Raw genomic sequence first — 17,736 nt, 5'->3', positions numbered from 1 at the left:
CACAGTGTTTAGAGAATGCGGTTTGGTGTGTCAGCCCCCCCCCCGTCTGACATCAAAGGATCCACAGAGTGACTTTGGTCTGGCAGCCCCCTCAACAGGCTTCAGAGGAGGCCCTGTGGCCAGGCCAGAACCCTGGCTGACACCCAGGGCCCACGGTACTTTGGGGCTATAGCAGTTCTGAATAGATGAGGAGCCTAGCTTTTCCTGGCCTTTCTGTGAGAACATGGTAGTGACGGTGAGAATCAGGATGCTGACCAGGGACATTGGTGGCCATCCAAGTGGAGAATCCCACAGCATTTCCAGGGATGACTTGGCTTTCCAGATGACCCAAATCTGCCATCCCTGGACTGGTGGCAGCTTCTGAATTGGGCCTAAGTCAACAGTCAGAAAATGTGTACTCCACCAGTAGTGTGGCCTGGGTTCAGGTGCTTGGGGACGGGGTAGATGTGTGTTTCTGTTTCTCACCAGAAGTTGGCTTGCCCAAGGACTGATTTGGGTGTACCACATTCATTTTCATTTCTGATTATAAAAGCTGAGCATGTTCATAAAGAGGATTTGGGAAACAAGTATTAAGAGAAAGAGTAAAAAGAAGGAATAGCATTAACTTTCATCTCACCCACCCACAAATACCACGGTTATCATTTTTGTCTCTGTGTTTTAGTATAAAACTCAGGATTGCCTCATGGAAGTCATTTTATGTCCTTTATTTTTCCCACTGTAACATTCTGTCACAATCATATCCGTGAGTTGCTGACTGGCTTTTTGACCTGGCCTTTCCCGGTGGTCTCTGGTGTCCTAAATAGGCCCTGGGGTTGGTGGCTGTCCTAGCTCCAGTGACTTGCTCTTCTGGAATATCCCAGGACTGGTGGCCATCTGCAGCGGACTCATCTTTATTACTATCATAGCATGAACTCCTGGGAACAAGTAGGGGCACGTGCAGTTAAGGTCACATTGCCTTCTAGAAAGGGAGAATGAACCCAACATCCACAGCCACTCCTGAGCGCAGCAAGTCTGGCACCCTGGCAGGGACTGGGTTAGGAGATCCCAAAAGGGTTTCATCATGAACCGAGGTAGCTGGTTGTATAGAGTAGACATAACCCAAGCACCAGACCCGCTCATTACCCCGGGACCCTCAAACTGTCCTTTTTTTTTTTTTTTTTTTTTAAACCCTCAGACTGTCCTGAGCCTCCGGGCTCTCAGGGCTGTAGGGTGTGTGATGTGGCCTTAGACAGCAAGGGTCTTGAGATCTTCAGGTCAGGGAAAGGTGAGTTTTTCTGTAGCAGCACCTGGCCTGGAAAGGCAGCTGTGGGAGCTCTTCTCATCTTTAGGGCTCCAGCTGGGCCCAGGGGTTCCCATCCCTCTTGTCAGTCCCCGAGTCCACCTGGGGCCCTCCACCTGCCCTAGGGCCAAGGACAAGAAAAGACGGCCCTGGACTTCACAGTGCTGCCCCCTAAATTCCTATGCTTCCCAGCATCCTCAGTCCCGCTCAGTGCATAGACCTGATGGCCAGGGTGGTGGCCAGCTGGGCTCTGGCCTGAGCTAGCTGGAGATAAAAATGCAGCCAAGGCCAGTCCCCACAGTAGAGTGTCATTCTGAACCTGACAATGAGGAGAGCCTGGTCAGGCTCATGCTGTGTGAATCCTGCTTGGCCTAGGTGTGGCTTAGGGACAGGTCTTGTAGCAGCTTTGGTGACTGTTGAGATTAGCGCATATGTGCAGGTTGGTGTCACTTACTGTGGCTCCAGTCCCTGGTCCTTGGCCAGCCCCGTGGAAAAGCCTCTGGGTACCTGCTGTGTCCGGAGACAGGAGTCCCATCCTTAGGGCTTGGTCTCTGGCTCCCCAGGCTCTCTGGGCTCCTGTGTGCTTGAGTAAAAGGCCGTGTTAAGTCCTGTGTATCACAAGGCCAAGCTGAACACTCTTAAGAATAGAGGGAGGATGTTGTTTCCAGGTCCCAAGCTATGAGCATCAAGACAGAATCCCAAGACCACTGGGCAGTGGGACCTCCTGAGTGGCTGCTTGGAGTTCTTGGGGGCAGGTGGCCCCCAGACCATGGAGCGGTGTTGGGGCAGGGCCATCCTCCCCTGCTCTATCTGCAGCTGGCCCACCTCCGGGCAGGAAGGAGTCACAACTGCTGTCTCCGTCTGACCTGGGGCCCAGGGCCCTACCTTTGTAGCCACACCCTGCTGTCGTGTAGTGTCTCCTCGGGAGTGTGTATGTGGGCCTTCCAGAGGAGGAAGGATTGTAGATGGAGGGGCTGGATTGGCTAGCTTGTGTCACTTGGGGGGTTTTCCTGGGTTATGTTAAAAGGCAAGAGCTTGCAGAACCAGAGCAGAGTCTTGTAGCCCTGGTTATATGGCACAGTTTCTGGGGTTTTCATGACTGCTAATGCTGGCCCTCCCAGGAGTGGAATTCGAAACCAGACTAGTGCCTGGGGAACCCTTTGGAGCCTTCTGTAGCTCCCAGTTGTAGATGTTCTCCTGGCTGGGGAAGGTGAGCTCAAAGGGCAACAGCCGGAAGTCCTGTGGGGGGAGGGGAGCCCTGGAAGGGTCTCTCGGCTGAGCAAAGTCCCTGCCATCTGGCCTGGTCTACCCCCGCTGACCCAGTGTCTGCCTTGGTCCCAGCAGGGGTTGGGCTGCTTCCAGATTTGTTTTCATTTTCAATTCCCTTTATTGCTCAAACAACCTCAGGGCCACAAAAAAACAAACCGTTATCCTCAGCTGACCTCAGATTCCTGGCCTCAATTGTTTGCCATTTGCTAATTTTAGCTTCTGATCATTTCCACCCTTATCCTCCCCCCAAAGGGAGACACAGACCAAGAATAGCTGCCAGGAAGGGGGGCTGCGGTGTTTGTGGCCAGAGTTCCCACAGTGATCTGGCAGGAGGTGCCAGTAGCTCAAGTCCTGCCCCGCCCCAGGTGGGGGACCTAGGAGGGGCCCTTGGCCAGCAGCAGACCCCCTTTCCCCCTCCCCTTTCTTGCCAAGGGCCCAGCACCCACAGGGTGCTAACATGCAGCAGAGAAGAAGGACTCTTCTCTGAAGCTCTTTCTCCTTTCAAACAGAAACCAGGCTGCTTCTTAGAGGAAACACCCTAGCAGCCTTGCCTAGTTCATAGCCCCCTGGGAGCCAGGAACCCCCCAGAGCTCCCGGACTTCAGGATCAAGTGGACATGCACAGTCTGGGATCAGACGTGGTGCTTGGCCACAGGGAGGCCCAGGAGACAGAATCAGACTGGAAGGCCCTGGCCAGGCCCAATCTCTGCCCTGTGCACTCTGCTCCCCAAGCTGTGGGAGCGAGCACAGGGCCCGTGTGGACAAGTTACAGTGGGGAGTCCAGGGCCCTGGCCAGGCCTGCAGGGTGTCAGCCTGCCCATGGGAGGGCAGGCAGAGAGTAGCCTGTGGTATGTTGAGCTGGCTTTGGGAGAGCCAAAGGAGGGATGAGATCCAGTGAGCAGAGGAGCCCTCAGGCTGGGCTACAGCATATGGTGGCACCCCACATCTGTACAGTCAGAAGAGCGTCGGGCTGACACCCCACTTGAGCAGAGCATGTAATAGATGCCCACATCTCCAACATCCCCTACATCCCCCTCAATGTTTTCAGGGAAATCCCAGACACCATAACATTTTATCCATTAATATTTCAGTACCACACATTTTAAAATGAAAGTCCAGTGTGTCTAATGGCAGAATAACACTAATTAAATATGGAATAAAGAAAGCCAGCCTCAAGTCACCCCAGAGGACTAGTTAGACTTGGGAAGTGGTGTGGGCCACCCCCCACCCCCCAGCCCCCGTGGCAGCACTTCATTGCGGTGAAAGAAGGTACCCAGTGCCTGACTATTCTGGACACAAGTTCTTATCAGAATCAAAAGCAGCAGTAACAAAGACAGTCCCAACTGGTACTGGGGCAACAGGAGGCAAGGGAGGAGGCCCAGCTGCCCAGTAAGGGCTTTCCTCTGGTCCACGGGACCAGGGAGGAGCAAAGTGGGTGCTACACCCACACCCCTTGGATGCTGGCAGGGCCCACACCCTCACACAGCTCTAAAGGGGCAGTGGGCATAGCAAAGTGGTTCTGCATGGAAGGGCTTGGCTACCACAAATGTTGTCTGTCCCATTTTGCAGATTGTTTTTGAAAATGTATTAGAGTAATGCACCACATAGCACACGTAGCCTAAGGACCAAAGCCTCATGTACATTTTGTGATAAACAGGTGCCTGGCTGTGCCTCTTCCATCCCGTGCCCTCTGCCAGAGGCAGCTGCTGTTGGCTTTACCCACCTCTTTTGGGATTTACCATCCTAGCTCTCAACTGCATGCTCCTGGGGGCTCTGCTCTGCATTTCAGCTTTGAACATCCTGTGTTGACTTCCCATGGTGGCAGATGAGAAGTGAGCTCCCTGTCACCCCCGCCGCACTAGGATGGTGGGGTATTTTGCATTAGGTCAGCGTTCAATGTTGACAGATGGCCAGGACTAACTGGATGTTAGTTGGTGGTGACCCTGGTGTCCCATTTTTATTTTCTGTTGAATTAATAGTTGTTCCTTTTGCCTGGTTTTCTCAGTGCTGTTGTCCTTCACTTGTCACCATGTGGCTCTCACTGGTGTGGAGGACTGTGCTCCAGACCCCTGGTAGCTTCCTCGACTGCCCATTCCTACTGTCCTGGGACCCCCCCCTGCCCCCACCTTCAGGCCCCGTGTCCTGGAATGCATGCCTCTGCTTTCTGGTGAAGGTATGGAGGCTGTATCTTGGAGACATAGGTGTCTGGAAGTGTCTTGCTCCTCATCTGATTAGTTGGGGTGGAAGTGCAGGACCCAAGGCTCTGTTTCCTGCAGTGTGCCCTTTGGTGTGGCCACTGGTACCCTTGGCGTCTGGGACTCATTCTTGCACATCCTCTGGTTCATGGCCCACTTTCTGTGTTCTGAGTGCTCTCTGGGTTCCTTTTATTTATTTATTTTTTATTTATTTTTTATTTATTCATGAGAGACGTGGCGGGGGGGAGCAGGCAGAGACACAGGCAGAGGGAGAAGCAGGCTCCATGCAGGGAGCCTGACATGGGACTTGATCCAGGGTCTCCAGGATCATGCCCTGGGCCGAAGGCAGGGCGCTAAACCGCTGAGCCACCCAGGGATTCCCCACCCCCATCCCTGGTTCCTTTTATATGGACTTGGAATTCTTGGCTGATCCTTCCATTATCTTACCTTCTCCTTCCCATCATTCACTTACTTGTCTTTTGCTCAGTTTTCTGTGAGACTTTCTCCATTTTCTCTTACACTCCCGAAATGGAGATTTTAACCTCTGCCATATCCCCCACTGTGTCTTTACTTTCAGACTCAGGTTTCTGAATTGCTGTTTTTTTTTTTTTTTTTTTTAAGGTATTATGTATTTGAGAGAGACAAAGTGGGAAAGATAATCTGAAGCAAACCCCACGCTGAGCACAGAGCCTGATGTGGGGCTCAGTCCCACTACCACAGGATCGTGATCTGAGCTGAAACCAAGGGTCAGACTCTTAACCAACTGAGCCTCTCAGGAGCCCCCGAATTGCGGTTTTTCAAGGAGCAGTCTTTGGTTCGTGGGTGCCATGTCTTACCTCTGGGGATGACAGATAGCTCTGGAAGTTTTCTTCTCCTGACATCGGATGGCCTCTGCAACCTCTGGATCGCCTTTTTCTGCTTGCTGGTTTGGATCTCTCACCCCACAGCCCTGGTCAGAGGCTGTCCTCTGTCTGATTGTCCCTGGTTTCTGGGGATATCGCCCAAAGGCCAGCACTGGTGCACAGACAGGCTCCGTGACTTTCAGTCCCTGCCTATGGGGTGTAGTTCTGGCTGCAGCACTCGGATGGCCAGGTGGGGAGAGGTGGGGAGAGGGCTGGGAGTGGCAGCATGGAGTGGGCAAGCTGGTCCTTGGGCTGCCATCTAAGAGGCTGCCCTGCCTGCCATGAGCCATATCTGGGGTCTCCAGCCCAGAGCCTCCACCGCTCTGACCCACCCAACAGTAAGTTATTCTTTGGCAGGTATGGAAAAGGCAGGCAGCTGTCTGTGCAGTATACAGAAGGCTGTGGTATGTCTGTTGCTTCTTTAGTTTGGGTGCTCCCTCTCCTGGCCCCACTGGACCCTCATGAGCCTTTTGGGAGGTCACATCCTCCATAGTAACATGCTTCTTTGTTTTCTCTGCCATCCCTCTAATTTCCAGCTTCCAAATTACTATTGTTCTCTCTTTTCCCTTTCACTTAGTCCTTTAAAATCCCTTTCCTTTCATTTTAGAGGGATCTGGGGATGGGAAGGTAGTGATCTGCTGTTTATCCAGAGTTTCTGTTTGGCATGTGGGCCAGTGCAGGGAGATTCAGGGAGAGACGAGAGGGTAAGATGAGTATGTCCCTCCTCAGCAGGAGATTCCCTTCCCATGTAGGCTCCTACCTCTGCACGGACTCAATTGTCCAGCCCCCAGGCTTCCAGCAGCCTCCTTTGGTTTTTGTCCGATGATGTGACCCAGGAATTGGCACTGTAGCCAGTGTTACAGTGAGCAATAATCTGGAAGCAACTGAAACCGTGGGAAGGAAGAAGGTCTAAACCTAAGGTTGGTAGGTTTAGGTTTCTTACTCTGGTCACGGGTCCCAAAGTAGATATCCAGGGCTGTGGATGAGCCAGCATCTCCACATCCATGCCAGTGATGTGGCATCACTGTGGATGTGACCCAGGAATTGGCACTGTAGCCAGTGTTACAGTGAGCAATAATCTGGAAGCAACTGAAACCGTGGGAAGGAAGAAGGTCTAAACCTAAGGTTGGTAGGTTTAGGTTTCTTACTCTGGTCACGGGTCCCAAAGTAGATATCCAGGGCTGGTGTAGCAGCTCCAGGATGCCACCAGAAAGGCTCATCATCTCTTTCTCTTTAGTTATTGTAGACATGTGAATTATACTATGCTTTCCACCCAGAATCACATGACAGCTGCTGCTCCTACAACCTGGGAGCACTCTCCAGGCAGGAAGAAGGGCACCAGGCACATGGTCCTCTTTATCATAACAAGGTTTATCCCTTGACATATCCAGAACCCATTGGACATAGTCAGTTCACAAAGCCAATCCTAGCTGCAAGGGAGTCAGAAAGGAACCATCTTTACCTGGCGCATTGCCACTGCAAACTTAAGTCATGTTGTCTGGGGAAAGAGGATATGAAGAATGGGTGCTGGACCAGTTGACACTCTGTTGTCACTGTCCTGGTTGCTGAGTGACTCCTGTGCATTTGTCCTGCATTGATCAGAGAAGGGTCCAGCTGGCAGAGGTGACCACCACATAAGCCAGTGCTCCCAAAGCATTTGAGGAACCTCAGAAATCATGTGCTTTCTCCATCATTTACTTTTTTCCCTAACAAGTGAGGCTGCATCAGCCATTTGTACTAGCTAAGCAGTAACTGACTTACTACTTAGAAATGAGCTGCATGATCCCAGCTGTACTGATCACAAAATGTGAATGAAATGGGTTTTCTGTAATTTATTACCTGAACTATAGTTGTCATGTCTTCTCAGGCTCCTGTGGTTATGAGAGTTTCTTAATATTTCCATGACCTTGATGGTTTTGAAGTGTAGTGGCTAGATATTTTGTAGACTGTCCCTTAGTTTGCATTTGTCTGATGTTTTTCGCATGATGACACTGGGTTTATGGTTTTGGGGGAGAAATAGCACAGAGGTGAAATGCCCTTCTCATGTCATATCAGTGGGAGGACGTTATCCACGTGATTGCCAATGATACTTCATTTTGCTGCTCAGTTGTTCTAGCACTGGCCAGGAATCCTGGCAGGTTGGCTCCCATGTGCCTTTGATACATCTCAGTCAGATTGGTTTTTTGTGCACTTCCTTGCTTTGTTACATTAAGAAGTCAGGTTTATCTTGCATTTTTTCCTGCTCTGGTCCTAGCATCATCCATTTCTCTAAGGAACTCTGATTTCCTTTTGCTTGAGAATGATATCTAGAAACCATGATCTGGGTGCTGGGTGTTCTCCCTGCTCTTGGGATGTTGCTACTTCTGGCCCCTCATGGTGGATGGACCCAAGAGACCTGTGTCCCAGCCCGTTTACACACACATAACTTTAATACTTTCTCTCTTGGGCCCTCTGTGTGGAGCTATACACGCATTCATTCATTAAGCAAAGCATGCATTCACACAGATGTCTCAGGTTCTGGAGCAGCCCCTGAAGAAGGACTCATTTCCGCTCCCCACTGATCTATAACCTCCCCTCTCCAGCAGTGAGATGCTGGCTCCCACCATCCACTATGTGGCCACCTGTTCGTTCAGTCCCAGCAAACACGTGAAGCAGTTTCATAGCTATTTATATCTCATGAGAAACTAGAGCAGTGTTTAAGTACAGTTACTTATGTCTGTAGTCTTCCAGTTTCCAATCAAAACATTTTCCCAAGTTACTTAGGTCAGCTGCTTTTGCCCACCCCCTTCCCAGAGGCCACATCATACATTTGTGATGTGGTCAGAGTGTGTGGTCACGGTCTGCATTCCATGCTGGGATCCCCCAACCTCCTTCACATGCTCAAAGTTTGCATACTGTATAGTGCAGTCTGTGATGTACAGTTCTATGGGTTTTGACCAATGCAGAGTCTTATATTCACCACCCCAGTACCAGGCAGACAGTTCCATAGCCCTAAAAAGTTCTCTTTTGAGGTCAGCCACTTCTGTCCTTACAGTTTTGCCTTTGACAGAATGTCACATGAGTGGAGTCACACAATATATAGACTTTTTTTGTTTTAGCTTCTTTCTTTTTGCAAAATGCACTTAAGATTCAACCATTTTGGTGTCTGTGAATTAGTGGCTAGCTCCTTCTTCATCATCATTGAATAGTATTCCATTGTATGGGTATACTGCAATTTGTTTATCCATTTACCTGTAGAAAGAGCTTACTTCTAATTTTCTCTGAGTATGAATAAATCTGCTATAAACATTTGTGGATGGCTCTTCCATTTGGTAGATGCCTAGGGCTGGGGTTGCTGGGTTGTGTTTTTAACTTTGTAAGAAACTGCTGAACTGTCTTACCAAATGACTGCACCACATTCTCAGCAGCAGCGAACAAGAGTTCCAGTGGCTCCACCAGCTTTTAGTACTGTTGGTTTTTTGGGAATTTACCTATTCTCCTAAATGTATGGTGCCACCTCATTGCTTTATTTTGCATTTCCTTAATGATGATTTTGAGCACCTTTTCATGTAGTTGTTTGCCCTCTGTATATCTTGTTTGGTTGAGTGCAGATCTTTTGCTTGTTTTTAAAATCAGATGTTTGCTTACTCTTGAGATTTAAGAGTTCTTTATATATTCTGAATATGAGCGTCCTTTACTTGTGATCAGTCTCAAATGAAGAACATTTTTATCAAGTAAATAAACCTGAATCCTTAATTATAGGTTCCAAACTCATGTCCTTGTCCTTGTTTGAGGAAACTTCAGAAAAAAAACAACTGAAATGTCATTCTTTGGTTGTCAGCAGTTGTCATGGCTGTGTGTGCAGTAGATCACATACTCCCAGAACAGAGCAGGTGACAGCATTCTGGCTCCCAAAGCAGGGGTATGCTCCCTTTGAGATGGCAAAGGAAAGGGAGGGCGGGGATCAGGGAGCTTGACAGGAGTCACTGTTCAGTCCATGGAAAGTCCCCTTTGGAGATACTGGTGTGACCATCAGAATAGATGAGAAACCTTTGAGGCACCTCACTTGAGTCCACTCGTCACATTTGGTCACCTGGGACTGTTGAGGTACAGGATCTGGAAGTGGGAGTGGGAGCTCATATACTTCTCTATCCATGTCCCTTCGGGGTGTGTGTGTGTGTGTGTGTGTGTGTGTGTGTGTGTGTGTGTGTGAAGGGGGTGGGGGACCTCTAGAGCCTTTGTGTGGGGTGGCTTCTGGCTGCCTGCTGGCAGAAATTACTAGTATTTTATTATTGCTGTTTTAAATGGGACCTTGGGAACGGAAATTTTCAAATGTGTTTTTAACCCTAAGCAAAAGGGGGGAAAACACCTTTGTGAAATTTCTGGCATGTGCTCTTTTGACCTTTCTAGGCACATGCACTCATGCATGTCAGTTAGTGCTACTCCCTCACCAGAGGCCAGAGGTGCTGAGTCCTATGGAAGCATGTCCAGTTCCTGAGCTGGACCGTGGGTGAGCTGTTACTATTTTGTGACAAAGGTTTATAATATGTCTACTTAAATACACCTGTATAGAGAGACATGTATACATCCCATTTCATGAGATAACATGAAATGCAGCTCAGTTGGAAAGTACAGGAATGCAGAAAGGACTATCACACATGAATCCCATCTTGTCATGATAATGGATGTGTTTCCTTCCTGCCGTTCTGGCTATGTAGCATGTGCATTTCCTGCAGGCATTGGGAACAGTGGGGCTCAGTGGCTCGGCAGTTTGTTTTCTTGGTTGGTCTGTGCTAATAGGACTACTTATATGTGGACCCCTGTCTGTGGCTTCTGAGACTTCATAAAGGGACAGCTAGGCAGCCTCCATGCTGACCCATTCTTTGTCTCCTTACCTTTTGACGCTTGAAGCCTGGTTCCGGTGACCTTAGGGGTGACAGCAAGGAGCACCAAGCCACTGACATCCCACCTCAGGATCTCCCTACTCTGGGCAGCTTGTTCCAGCTCCTGCTGGCCCTCCCTTGGCATCAGGCTAACCCAGGGTAGCCCTGGGTCATAGAGTCCCCTGCAGAGCTGTCACTTGAAGAAGAGGACACTCTGGGAGCCAGTAGGGATTAGAGTACAGAGTGGCATCTGCTTCCCTTCCTGGACGGTACACTCCGGGTCAGCTCCCTTAGTGACCTGTTCAAGGTTAGGCAGAGGAACAGGGTTGAGCATGAGACAGGACGGGTGGAGGAAGGGATCGGCTCAGAGAAGCAATGGGCAGGCCCTGGGATGGGGAAGGGGCTGGACTCTGTGCCCTGAACCTGAAACAGCCCTGGGGATGTTCTTCTTTCTACACAACAGTGTGGGTTCCTGCAGGTGGGGAGAGGGCTGGCTGGTGAGGATGGCAAGTGGTCACCTCCTTTCTGGCAACATTACTCAGATTTACTGAGGAGCAAGGCCTCTCTGGCTTACTGTTGTAGTATCCTGTTCTCTGCAGGTGGTTTTTTGAACAAAACAGTTTTCCTAGAACATACCAGGTATAAATCACTCCAAGTGGCTAAAGCTGTAGTGGGTCTAGTGACCTGGGCTACTGATGGAGAGGCCCCAGGAGCTTTCTGGGCTCCTCCCTGAGTGTCTGAGGCAGTTACTTGGCATTTTCAGCTCTTCTAGAAAAGGTAGGTCAGTGACTGGCTTTTTTTGCCTTTTTTTTTTTTTTTTTTTTTGCCTCAGCTCCCTCAAAAACCAAAAGCATTTTAGGACTAGAGAAAAATGGCTTGTTTTTATTCTGATTTATTTGCTTTATGAAACCAGCTCTGACAAATACCTTGTTTTGCTATGTTCTCTTTGAAACCTTGTGACTTACTTTTTTTCTTTTCCCCCTGAGGGAAACTGGCTGCTGCTTTGGGTACCAGGAGCAGGCCAAGTGTAGGTGCTGGTTTAGGGGAAGAGCCTCTGCTCCCCAGGGCCACTTCTTAGCTCCATTATTTTGAGTCTGCTGCCTCACAGTGCTCAGTCCTTCTCAGGCAGGTAGGCAGGCAAGCAGGGCCTCTTGTAGAAGAGCTACCCGGTTCATCCACATGTTAGGTGTGGCCACATGCCACAGAAGGCTGGTGACTACCTGTCAAGGCCCCCAGCAGGTAGAATGGCCCAGTGCTACTTGACTGGGTGGGGGATGATGCTGGGGAACTCCCTTCCCTGGGAAGCTGGGAGCCTCAGGGTACCAAGGGTGGCACTTCACACCATTGTGTGCTGGGCATCAGGGCCTTCATCTGTGAGATGGGCCCTTGGCCTTAATGCTCCCTCTTCTGCTTCTCCCCACCCCCACCAAGGACCCAAGGACGCTAATGGCTGGGGTCAACCTGAGCAGCTTGCTGTAGCAGTTCCTGCTCCACAGCAGGGAGAGGCTGTGGTAATGTCTTCCTTCTAAGTGAAATTTAGACACAGAGGGCCCAGCCATTCTGGGTGTGTGGCCTTGGTGAAGTTATTTTGACATTCCACCCTTAGCCCCCATCTCAGAGACAGGTTTCATCTTGACGCCCTTCTGTCCTTCAGGATAGAGTTACATGAGCTTGCATCTGTCCAAAGTCAAAACTGCGTACCTGTAAAGCTCTGTGCTTGCAGATGCCTGTGCTGTGCATTTTCCTTGCCTCTGGGGCAGCTGTGGCCAGGCTGTGTCCCTGTGGGCCAGGCCCACCCAGGAGGCAGCGGGGAGAGGCAGAGGGTGAGGAAATGAAGGCTGGGGCAAGGGTGTTGGGGAGACACAGGAAGAGGAAGTGGAACAGAATGGTTGCCCAAGGCTCTCCAGAGAAGGGCCCCTCCCTTGGTTGCCTAGAGTCCTGGGTGTGGGCATGGGGCCTTGGGGTGGTGAGTAGGGCAGCAGTTCTCTCTGCTCCGCACCCTCCCCTGGGGCCCTGGCTGACCTTGATGAGTTTCCTTTCTTTGGGGAGAGGGTGGTGTGCGTGGCCTCAGGTTGGATTGTCTGTATCTAGGAGCACCTTGGCTTCTCCACGAGTCCCTGCAGACCCCCCTGGTGCCACCCCAGACGTCACAGCTCCACACAGCCTGCCTGAGGCTTTTTTGCCCCGGCCCCCCACACACACCCAGCCCCCGGTCTTTCCTTCTTCCCTTCCCTTCCCTTCCCTTCAGTCCAAGAGCAAACCCTTTCCTAGAAGCCCACACCGTCCCCTAGTTCCCACTTCCTTACCAGCCCCTGGCAGAGGGGACCAGTGCACTGGTTCTCCTGCCTTGAATGTATGGCCTGTATCCTGACAGTGGCTAACTCACCTAGCGCACCTGGCACATCCTTGGAGGCTGGTTCTCTGCCGTCCAGTTGTAGGAGGGTGGCCCCGGGCACGTGGTATCTAGGAGGCTGGACGGGCCTCTCACACCTACAGTTACAGATCTGATGAGTCTGCTGCTGCTCACCTTCTTCCCCCTTGTCTTCTAAGTCACACCAGGTCTGTGAAACTATCAGGGAGCACCCTCCAACAAAACAACTGGCAATAAAACCCATGGACTTGAGCCCTGGAAGTCCTGCCTCAGAAACACCTTCCAGGGATCCCTGGGTGGTGCGGCGGCTTGGCGCCTGCCTTTGGCTCAGGGCGCGATCCTGGAGACCCGGGATCGAATCCCACATCGGGCTCCTGGTGCATGGAGCCTGCTTCTCCCTCTGCCTGTGTCTCTGCCTCCCTCTCTCTCTCTGTGACTATCATAAATAAATAAAAATTAAAAAAAAAAAAAAAAAAGAAACACCTTCCAGCAAGGTAGATTGGGCCTCCTCACCAGTTTTGAGTTTCCCCTCTGTCAGGGAGCTCCCTTGCCCCCTCCCCCCATTCCCAGGAGGATCTATTTTAAGGGGAGCTCTCAGGATTGCATTTGGAATATGCTGTGATGTGAGTGTGCCTGGCCAGGAAGGCATAGAATATTGTTCCTTCAACTCCTGTTTGAAAATTTGCATTATTTGTGTCTAGTGTTTCTTAATTTGCTGTGGATTCTTGTTTTTGATTTTTTGAATAGGTAATAAATACGTTAGCGTGTTTTGAAATCCAAGAAATTGAAGCCGTTTTCAAGATTTCCTCCAGCCTCCCAGCCCTCTGTCACCAGGTCATCTCCGTTCTGACTTTCTTACATATGTTTCTGCACAAATGCGCAGACACTTAGGTGTACACACACCGTTTATTCTCCTATTTTACACATTCTGCTCTAAACCTCACTTTCTTCCCTCAGCAGTACCACTTTAGAGATCTCCCCCTGTCAGTTCAGAAGGAATCCATTCCACTTGTTCAGAGTATTCCATTATATGGGCGTTCCAGAATTGGCCTCCGTGGAAGGAAGGACGTGAGTTGTTTTGAGGCTTTTGCTGCCTTGAATAATTAGGCACATATTCCATTTTGTAGCTGTACAGGGATGTGTATAGAATAGGTTCCCAAAAGTTGTTTTGTGGCGTCAAAGGTGGCACACATTTGTAACTATGAGTAGTATCGCCAAGTTGTCCTCCGTAGAAGTTGGGGCAATGTGTACTTCCATTGGTGAGTGTGAGAGTAGTTCGTGTTCCTGCAGCTTCGCTGCCTAATAGGTAAAAAAATAGGGTTTCAGTGGAGTTTAGTTTGCATTGGCATTCTGATGGGGGAGGCTGAGCATCTCTGCAGATGCTGGGAGTCCTTTGTGTTCTTTTTACCAACTACCTTACAGCCTTTGCCCATATTTCTGTTAGGTGTTGGTTTTTCCTCTTCTGCACCCTCTTTATGTATCAGAAGGTAGGCCTTCCTGGTGTGAGCTGCAAATATTTTTTCCTTGGATTATCATTTATCTTCTACCTTTGCTTCTGGTGGCTTTGTCCTTGGAGAAGTATTTTATACTTTTGTAGTCAAATTTATCAGTCTTTTCATTTATGGCTACTGGAGTGATTGATAGAAAGAACTTCTACCTAGCATGGTCCTTACTTTCTTTCCAGATGCTACTTAGCTGTCCTTAAACATTTTTTTAGACCCTCTCCCCTCCACCCATATGAGATGTTCATTTACACTAAATGTTTCCCACTGTTTTAGGGTTTAGTTCTGGCATTTCTGCTCCTGTCCACTGGTCAATTATCACCTCATGTGGCAGTATGTTGAATATCTAATGGTCCACATCATTCTTTATTAGTTTTCCTCGCTATTTCTATTTGTTTGTTTCTCTGTAGGAATTTTAGGATCAAATTACCCTACTCCAAAACAAAGCAAGGCAACACCAAAAACGCCTACTTTAAAAATACACTTGTATCGATTGTAGAAAGGTAGATTTTGTTTTAACTGTGTCCCCAAGGCTATATGTCATAGTCTTCAACCTCTCCTTATATCCTGCCAGCTCTGGCTCCTGCAAGAGTGAGTGTAAGGCAGCATGTGATTAGCAACACTCCTATACCCCATAACAGCAGCAGGAGACCAGGGTGCCCTGGGGCAGGGGCAAGGCCAGGGCGGGGGTGGGGGGGGGGTGGGGGGCAGTTCCAGCAAAGATGAATACTCACTGGTGTGGGGCTTCAGTGTGTAACCAGTGGTTCCCACCATGGTCATTTGCCAGTGGCTTGCTCATGAGAGCCCCTCTCAGGGGGCTCAGGGGCCCAGGAGCAACCCCCCCTTCCAACCAGTGATAACAGTGTCTCTCATATGGGCAAGTATGTGCTCCCACTTAAACCTTAGGGTAACTGTAAGAAGGAACAGACAGGATGACAGCCCCTGAAGCCATCAATAAATGAGAAGGGATGGGGGGTAGGGCAGTGGCTGACCACTTTAGCAGTGGCTTCCATTCAGAAAGCACCTCTCCTGCTACAGGCAGAGTCCCAGGGAAAGAGGGGTCCCCACTGAGTGGCACCTCTCCCTCCTGCTGGGCCTCACCTCTCTCCTGCTGTACCACCGTGGGTAAGGGCTTCCAGCTGGGGCTTCCTAGGAGGTAAAGCATCTTCATGACAGCTCCATGGGGGTCTGTAAGCCACTGACATTTTCAGTATTGAGTGGAGTAGCCAGTGGCCTCTGGATGAAAGGAAAATCTGCTTTCTGCCACAGGGGACAAGCCTTTCTGCTGACCTGGAGTCTGCCTGTGGACCTGGGTTTCCTTGGTGGCTGGCAGCTGATTGGCTCCAGTGGCTGGCCGTCTGCCAAGCTGCCCCAGAGTGGGAGGGTGAGCAGGAGGGATTCCCTGAAGTGAGAAACATGGCAGTGTTGAAGTGGGGAGCTGGAGGTGGCCACATGCCAGTGGCCGCAGATCAGAGCTATCTGTTGATGAATGACAGCCCATTTGCTGGCAGTGAATAGCCAAGACCTGGGTGCTGGGGCCTGGGAGCCTGGGAAAAGCTGTATCTCTGTGGAAACCTCTCTTTGTGCCTCCCTCTGACTCTCTGACCAGCCCTGCCCTTCAGAACCTTCAACTCCCCACACACATACCCATGTGGATTCCTTGTGCTCACTGAGGTCTGTTCATGTGATTTCAGTCGATGGATCCATCTGCCCTTCTCTCTAGGGGCCTTCTGTTCAGAGCTGCATCCCCTCCCTTCTTTCTCCCACAGAGGGGAGCTCAGCAAGCCTTCCTAGAGCCCTGGCTGGTATAGCCAGCCTGAGCTGAGAAGAGCCAGCAGGAGGCCTGGGGGCCAACTGGGCAAGGCACTTAAATGCCGACAGGCAGAAAAGGCTTTAGTCTACAGACTTTATTCTGGCCCTGGCTCCTTGTGAAGCACTGGGAGGCAATGCAAAAGGACCCCCCAGACTGCCCACAAGAGGCCCCCCAGATAGAAAAGAACTGCCATGTGCAGGTGCTGTTGGAGCCAAGAGGGACCCACTCACCTGTAGGAGTTGGCAGTTTGGCCAGAACTGGTTGAAGCAATTGAGATAATTGGGAGCATGCCCTTTGGACAGGAGTCAGAGCTGGATGGAGTCTCACTGTGGCAGGAGCCTGAGCTAGAACATGCACACTTCCCAAGCAGTACCTGCAGGCTGCCTGGAAGGGGGCGGGGCAGGGCCCAGGGCTGGGTGCCCAGTCAGGGGCTCAGGCGGTAGGAAAGCCCCTGTGCTCCCAGTCTGGCCTCTTGTAGCTTCTGGGAGGAACAAGCTGTCCCAGCCCAGGCCTGTGGCTTGGGCAAGAGGAGCATGTGGGACGCAGTGTTCCCTGATAAGATGAGGCAATCACTCTCACAGCCTCACTGCAGCGCCAGAGAACATTTATGTAACCCCTGCCCTGCGCCCCATGAGCCCTTGGCCTTGGCGCCCCTGCCGCCCAGCTGCCCCTCCCTTACTATGCACCAACAGCACCATGCCCTGTATAGGCCAGTTATCCAGAGGCCCAGCGTCCTGGCCCTCACAGCCTGGCACCTGCAGGCCCCTCCCCCAGCTCCCCCCCCTTGACCCCGACCTTCCCCTAGCTTCTCTCCTTCTCTACCTCCCTGTGTACCCAGTACCCTTCATCTCACTCTGCCTTCCCCTCCCAAGGCCCTCTCACCGTTCAGCCCCACAGCCCTAATCCTGGTCCCGTGCAGCCCTCCCTTCATTGGAAAGAGAGGGTCAGGGGACTGGAGGGGGCCCATGCCAGGCTTAGGCTTCAGGCAGGAGGCTGCAGGGGGCTGAGCTCTTATCAGGGTTCTGGAATCCTCCATCAGGTCACTTCTGAGCTAGACTGAGCACTCCCCTTATGATGACCCTGTGGTACTATTGCTGCCTATCTATCACATGCCCAAGAGGAAGCAGATGCAGAATTTAAGCCCAGCAGAAGGGATGCTAGGGTTCATTGAGTCTGGGCCAACTTCTCATAGGGCCTGGACCTGCTCCAGCCTAGGTGCGCTCCCTGTGTACTAACTCAGCGCAGTCACACCAAACTTGAGGTCGGTCCTTAGAAGAATGAGGCCCAGGGACACCTGTAGGTACCTGAGACCCCTCTAGGAAGCCATAAGGTCAAAACTATTTTCAAAATAATAACATTATTCTTTTTTCTCTAAAAGAATACAGTGGAATATTCCAAAAGCTACATGATGTGTGATGACATCATCCCTCTGACAGCTACTGGAATAGCTGTAGTTTTTAGTTTAAATTGTTTTGTTTAATTTCTAGTATGATAAATATCAATGGAATATAGTCCACATAAATAGTCTTTGGATCCCTCTTTAC

The 17,736-nt window shown here is 50.6% G+C and overlaps 1 protein-coding gene and 1 long non-coding RNA gene across 4 annotated transcripts in view; one reads left to right on the top strand and one right to left on the bottom strand.

The window, feature by feature from the left end:
• Positions 1–17,736, top strand: part of KLF13 (Kruppel like factor 13) — a 50,257-nt gene that overhangs the window by 22,200 nt on the left and 10,321 nt on the right. The gene's annotated exons all lie outside the window — the stretch shown is intronic.
• On the bottom strand, positions 275–17,062 carry LOC121489091. 3 transcript variants are annotated; one of them, XR_005987272.1, is made up of 4 exons: positions 16,423–17,062; positions 10,519–12,996; positions 1,734–1,862; positions 275–914 (listed from the first exon to the last, which is right to left on the bottom strand). It is a non-coding gene; the product is annotated as an uncharacterized LOC121489091 (long non-coding RNA). The 3 variants fall into 3 exon arrangements; XR_005987271.1 differs by lacking the exons at positions 275–914; positions 1,734–1,862; positions 10,519–12,996 and adding exons at positions 13,765–14,176; positions 15,481–15,781 and having other exon boundaries at positions 16,423–17,057; XR_005987270.1 differs by lacking the exons at positions 275–914; positions 1,734–1,862; positions 10,519–12,996 and adding an exon at positions 13,765–14,176.

Source organism: Vulpes lagopus, chromosome 4 (genome assembly GCF_018345385.1).
Source record: "Vulpes lagopus strain Blue_001 chromosome 4, ASM1834538v1, whole genome shotgun sequence".
Classification (NCBI taxonomy): Eukaryota; Metazoa; Chordata; class Mammalia; order Carnivora; family Canidae; genus Vulpes; species Vulpes lagopus.
The sequence above is the reverse complement of the archived record's forward strand: the minus strand, read 5'-3'. Positions and strand labels throughout refer to the sequence as shown.